The 6,315-nt window shown below is 43.3% G+C and overlaps 1 long non-coding RNA gene across 1 annotated transcript; it reads left to right on the top strand.

Annotated features, from left to right (window-relative positions):
• The first annotated feature begins 261 nt into the window (after positions 1 to 261).
• On the top strand, positions 262 to 5,567 carry LOC129527446 (uncharacterized). Its single transcript, XR_008672425.2, has 2 exons — positions 262 to 459; positions 4,555 to 5,567. It is a non-coding gene; the product is annotated as an uncharacterized lncRNA (long non-coding RNA).
• Positions 5,568 to 6,315: the final 748 nt, after the last annotated feature.

Consider the following 6,315-nt stretch of genomic DNA (forward strand, 5'->3'; position numbering starts at 1 on the left):
CCTCCCTGTGGGACTTGGGGTCTGTCTCCATAATCATTTTATCAGTCTAAACTCCTACTGGGTTAAGCGCTGCCTTTGTTCAATGCACATTATTCAAATGCAGTTCCCCACAGAAATATGAATTACTAGCACTGATAAGAAGAAGTTTTGGAACCGAAGGCCTTCCCAGAGTCCTCTTAAACCACACTTTTTCCTTGGATTTAGACACTACCCTTACCAGAGAGGGAGATTATCACAGATTCTACTTATAGGTGGGCAAGATCTATGCTATGGGAGGAGCCAAGTCTGCTAGCTGTTGAGATGCTTCGTAGGGCTCACAAGATTGCTCCTGAATGTCTGACACAAGCTGATACTGACTCATCTATCAAATTTCACAACTTGGTTAAAAACACATCATAATATGTGTCAATCAGTTCAACTCCCATTTCTTCCTCTTGCTGATCTCCAGTCATCTTTAAGGTAAGAATACCATGACGGGATTCACCTGTTACTAGCAATAATAGTATTATCTAACATCTATTGATGTGTATTATGTACCATAGATAGTTATATACATTGTAGAGTAGCAGTTAGGATCATGCTAGCTGCTGTAACAAATAAATTCTTACATTTCAGGGGTTTAACATTTAAAAAGCTTATTTTATGCTCGCAAAATGCCTAGTCAGCAGGGAAAGGGAGGGAGTGCAGTTATGCTCCATGCAGCTAAACGGAGACAGAGATTGCTTCCATCTTGTGGATCTCACATGCCCTGCAGTCTCGGAGACTTTGCCAATAGCTGGCAGGCAGGGAGAGATCATGGAGGTTCACCTATAGGAGGCTTTATGGACCTAGTTCACATGATTTTCATTCATATTCCCTTAGCTAGAACCATTAGCTAGAACCCAGAGACATGACCTCACCTGGCTGCAAGGGAGGCTGGGAGGTATAGAGTGACTTTGTGTCCAGGAATAAGAAGGACAAGTTTCAGGGAACACATAGCAATCTCCACCATTGCATATTTCTCACATGATCTCAGCTAATCCTTCCAACAACTCTATGAGGTGGGTACTGCTGTCATTTCCATTGCACACTTGAGTGTCGAAGGAGTCAGCTACGCTTCAAGTTCACACAACCAGAGCAGTGCTCAGAATGCAAGTCTTTATGGCTCCCAATTTCATGCTTGTATCCTGTGGTTCTCAAACAGGAGTAATTTTGCCCACCCTACCCCCTACCACTGGAGGATATCTGACCATGTCTGTACACATTTATGTTTGTCACGACTGGGGAACCAGGATTGGCATTTAGTGGGAAGAAGCCAAGGACGATGCCACACATCTTACAATGCACAGAACAATCCCAACAACTAAAAATTACCTGGCCCAAAAATGTCAGCAGTGCCTGAAAAGCCTTAGCATGATACATTTCTTAACAGATATAAGGATGTGGGGCTGGACCTCCAGGGGTTACTCACCTGGAAAAGCTCCTGAGACTGGCATGAAACAGTTAAATCTAAGTAATGCAGGGCTTCTTTCCTGCAATGCAAAAGGCAAATTGCCAAATTATTTAACTTATGATGGAAATTATTGCTCCAATAAAAATATATCCTTTGGAAATATGACTGCAAATAAGCAGAGGCATGAGCCAAAGCAAGAGTTGGCTTCAACCGGAACAGCAAGGGGCAGCAGGGGATGGGCGCTAAAGAAAATCTGGCATAGGATGGTTCTTTTTTCCTATCAGCTGCTCTTGGCCATGTGCTGACATGAACACTTATCCAACGTGGCTTTGGCAAAATGGTAAGTCTTGACCACAATTCTGAACTTGTTTTCACAGATGAAAATGAGATGCTTTCTGCAGTAAGAAAAGTGTTTTTCTGTGCCATCCCCCAAATCCCTTCCTCTGATTATGAAGGAAAGACAGAGGTTTGCTAAGGTCAAGAGCAATTTCAAATGGCTTTGGATTAGGGGAGCTGATTTAAACCTTGGCTCTGCCATTTTCTCGCTGTGTGATCTTGGGAAAATTACTCTTCATGTCACTTTTCCCACCTGTGAAATGGGGATAATAATTGCACATACTTCACAAAGTAGTAAAGATTAACTGAGATAGCCATGTAAAGCAATTAGGTCAGAGTCTGGCACCTAGTTAGCCCTGGAATGCCAGCCCTCACATCTCATCATCATCATCATCATCATCACTGGGAGCACTACACGGAAGGCAGGATAATAATGTGCTGAGCGTTGGAGTCAGAATGTAGCCTAAAAAGATTTCACTGTGGCTGGCATGGGGGTGACAGAGTTTCAGCTTTGCTTCTTACTATTCCTATGAGCCTGACCACATCACCTAATAGACTCTGAGCCTCAATTTATCCATCAGTGAAATGGAGATAAGGTCCTACTCAGGGCAGCCATGAGGGAGTGGAAGTGTTGCCAGGTGATAGAGAGCACAGGCTCTGCATCCGACTGCCAGGGTTCAAATACGCCAGTCACCGGCCCAATGACCTTGAGTGACTGATGCAACCTTCCCATGCCTCAAGTTCCTCCCCTGTCAAATGAGAATAATAATAGTTACTGTTAGGATATAAAAGACATAAGGGGAAGGATCCTTGTCTACTTAGTTTATGGCTAGAACATCAGCACTTAGGACTGGGTCTACTACATAGTGGGCATTCAGCAATATTTGTTGAATAAATGAATGAAAGGTGGTCCCTGTGGAACAGGATTGCAGTGTGGCTTAAATGGAATTATATCTGTGAAGGGCATAGAAGGACCTGGCCCATGCTATGCGTACAAGAAACATTGGCTATCATAACACTGTAAATAAGCATTGTCCAAATGAAGGGTCATGAAATCTAAACACACACAGTGACAGTCTTAGATTGGGTCACCAAACCCAGGAGCAGCCATGGGTGTGTAGTCAAGGCAGCCTGGCGTTCTTCCTTCTTGACCTGCTCTCTACTCCATGGTTTGCTGCTCTCTGTCCAGCCAGGCATCATATGAACTTCATGTTCCCCCCACGTTGATATGTTTGGGTTTCTTCTCCAGCTAGGTGCATACAGCAGACCCCTCACTGAGCTTCCATGGTGGCCCATGAGTGACTCTCTCCTATGCAGCATATCTGTTTCTCCATGGGTCTGGGCAGCTTTGCCCTAGCAAAATGGTTTCCTCCAGGAGAAGTGTTTAGCATAGAGAATATCCATGAGAGGCCTTGTGTGCAATTTAAATCTTACCTATGGTAGACATTCCTAACTGGCCCTCCATGGTGGCCATGATGATGACCATTTAACTTTCATTTCACCCTCCTTCTAGTGGCTACAGATGCTGTAAAGCTAAATGCTGTTTTTCTTAGACCCCCCCAAGTTTCAAGATATCATTTAGGTTTGGCCAATGAGATGCACAAGACCTAGAAGATGGCAGTGAGAGAGAAGCCATGCTTCCACTGCTTCTGCTGGCTAGAGTTGACACAACAATATTTGATTTTTCTATGTCGGGCTAGTAGAGTTCCACAGAAGGGACTTAGTAGCATTGTGGGTATCATGAGGCAGGATGGAGGGTGCCATTTTGCTGGTGTGGATTCAGCACATGTGTCATGGCTCTGGAACCAATGGTTCTGATGGTGGCTTCTTGATTCCTGGATCACACGAAGAGAGTATGACCAGAAGCCAGCACTTTGTAGGACAGCGTGTCAATTCTCCAGTTTCCTGGGTAGAAAGAGAGGCCATTCCCTATGTGAGCTAAGTCTGTTTACTCTTTTCAAAGTCATTCCTGGAGCCTGATCTTAGCCTTTCCAACCGTCTTCTAAGCATTGAATATCATGTGATTAATTACTTTCAGCTTAAAATAGCAATTTTTGTGTTCTAACACCAAGCCATGACTGAAAGACCCTTCTTTTATGCCATCAGCTCTGATTTTCAGTGACTCTCCCACCTGCTCCATCTCAGTCCTCCTAAGCCCTTCTGGGTGGAATATATAACCCACGCTTATGCCAGTGAGAGGACTGAGTCCTCCTCACACGGTCTTTGCATCAGGAGTGAGCGTGTGGCCCTAGCCACCCAATCAGAGTGAATTTTAGGAATTTTTCTGAGAATGCTTGGCATAGAGTCTCCAACACTTTTCTGCCAGAATTGAAACTAGTAAGATGTGACTTTGGGAACCAGAAGCAGGCATTTTGCTTCTATGAGAAGAAACCTGTCTGCGAATGAGTCCTCCAAAGATAAAACTAAGTCGAGAAATGCAGAATAAAAAAATCACATCAGTGGCAGCATGAGCTGTTATATCCAGCTGCACCAAATGTAAAATTTACCCTTAGATGATTAAGGTATGTAAGCCAAGAGGGTTTCATTTATTTTTTTTCCCCATAAGCTAGTTTGGGTGATATTATCCATTATTTACAATTAAAAAGTCCTGATTGCCATACTATCCAACATAGTAGTTTATTTTTGCGGGCTTGTCTCTGCTTCTAGAAACCAAAGGTTGATGCAAATGTTTCCTGGGAAATAGTCAGTTACGTGCAATAGAATGTGCAGAACCTGTGGCGAGAGGCTACCACTTTACTTTTCTCTCTACCCTTTGTCTTCCCCAGGCCTGCTCCCTCCTAATGTCTGTGGACATCCATCCTGAAGCCGATTCTCCAGAAACCACTAGCCCAGAAGGCTCTTGTCTCTGTAATTCACTCCACAAGCTTTGGCTTCTGAGAAAAAGGAGTTTGTTTGTTTGTCACTTATTGTAATTGATTTGTTTCTTCCTAACTGTGTACTGATTTCCTTAGCTTCAGACAGCAAATCTGGAGCTGAGAGCTCCAGGAAGTCATTATTAGCTGCACATCACTTGCCATGCTGGAAGCATGGATTTAGATGGCCCTAGAGATGAAAAGCGTTTGGGAAGAGTGAGGACCAGAGCTAAGGTAGTTTTGTGTGGAGAAGAGAAGTTTGAAAAGGTCTCAAAAGGGTCAAGAAGGAATGTACAAAAACACACAGACCTCCCTATCCTTGCCGTAATTCTGGACACGGGGTTCCATTGAAAAAATCATAGCCACCCAAACTTGGCCACCATAGAGCTTTTGTAGTGACCACTGTCCCTGTGTATAGTTTGGGGTCCAAAGTGTCTCAGATATGAGATGATTCTTCCTTGGTAAGGGAATGAATGACAGCAAAATTTTGGAAGCTAAAATGTTAGGCCTTGGTGTGGCCTTTTATCTCCCTTAGACATACAGGCAATCGGTTCCACCTGCCGGCTGCCCTGTGCTACCTGCTCTTCAAGGGCAGGATTCTAAGTGTCAGGTCTTAACTATTCCTGCATCAGACCAATCTATCTCTGTTTCTAATGATGATCATTGAGGAAACCAATGTGGTGTATACATGCACTTCCCCACAGAAACCTTTATCAACACATTTTATATGTGGTCTTTCTCCTTCACATGCCACACTCCAAAGATCACCTGAGAGCAGGTTTTCAGGCCATATGCAAGGGAAATATTGAAGAGATTTTCAGCAAGTTCTCAAACTTCATCACCACTCTTCCATTGGCTTATACCACAGAGATGAACGTAGTGCCTCCTCTAAGATAGTGAAATTAAAAGTAGCATTTCTGAAACAATATTCAATGCAGCCTTTTATATATCTAACACTTGACAATCACCCTAAACTTTGGCTTATAAAGTCCTCCCCTTTGACCTCTCCAGGAGCTTAGAAAGTCTGCAGGGTAAATGGTTCTTTTAGTGCCATTGTGCAGGTGAGGAGATGTCCTGGCAAGGCAATGTCCAGTGACTTCTCAAGGTCAAATAGCTATTATGACGTGGAGTCAGGACTTGAATTCAGATTGCTCAATATTTAAGCCAATGAGCATTTCTTCTCTGCAGTTCAAGTAGATGTCTAATTCCCTACAGGATACATTGGCATCTGCAAATTGTCCACAGGGGATCCACATAACTTGAACTAGTGGCCTTAGCCTATGACTTTCTTGTTTTGAAGTACTTAAAAAAACAGCAATTTAGCATGTCAGAGGCTGTCAGGAGATTCAGTATTTTCTCTTCTCCTTATCATCCTTCACCAAGAATTAGGAAAAAGCAAAGCAGAAAACAAACATCTCAAGCTTGAGATCACCCACCATAGCTTCCTCTTGAGCAGAAACAGTAAGATGCTCTTACAGCATCTCTGGAAAACATGAGTGACCATTCTTTGCTTTAGTGACTTGATAATTAGAATGAAGTCATGGTGGAATCAGAAGACACTGGAATCTAGATGCCATCCTCCTGAATTTGCAATTAGGGACATTTGTGAATGGTGATGCAAGCTACCAGAACTAACCGCAATAAGAAATCTTGGAGGTAAAGACAGAAAGGCTG

The sequence above is a fragment of the Gorilla gorilla genome, chromosome 18, assembly GCF_029281585.2.
Source record: "Gorilla gorilla gorilla isolate KB3781 chromosome 18, NHGRI_mGorGor1-v2.1_pri, whole genome shotgun sequence".
Taxonomy (NCBI): Eukaryota; Metazoa; Chordata; class Mammalia; order Primates; family Hominidae; genus Gorilla; species Gorilla gorilla.